This window comes from Oryzias melastigma, linkage group LG21 (assembly GCF_002922805.2).
Source record: "Oryzias melastigma strain HK-1 linkage group LG21, ASM292280v2, whole genome shotgun sequence".
Lineage (NCBI taxonomy): Eukaryota > Metazoa > Chordata > Actinopteri > Beloniformes > Adrianichthyidae > Oryzias > Oryzias melastigma.
The window spans coordinates 18,862,006-18,862,389 of record NC_050532.1 but is presented as its reverse complement, the minus strand read 5'-3'; positions in this window follow the sequence as shown (position 1 = coordinate 18,862,389).

Here is a 384-nt window from a genome sequence, read left to right as displayed (position 1 = left end):
TCATTACTCATGTTAGAGCTGGAAACCTTCAAAAATAAAAGATTGATCCAATTTATGTTTTAATCCTGGAAGTATTGACTCTACTAATAAAAGAAATGATAACAAAGATTTTTAGCTCGACGTGCAATAAAAATTCAACAAAAGAAGTAGTTTGTCAAGGAAAATATTTTAGAGAATGATCCGTTTTGGAGATAATCTTATGGAGAGTTTCTAAATTAAAAGAATCCACACTAAAGTTTTCTTTTTAAATGTGGAGATGTGCAAAGATCTGCGTTGAGGGGTGTAACGATTCATTTTATTGATTCGATTTATATCATATATTGCAGTTGCTGATACAATTTAGGTTTATTTTGGACAATCCGATTAACCGACTTAAAATTGATC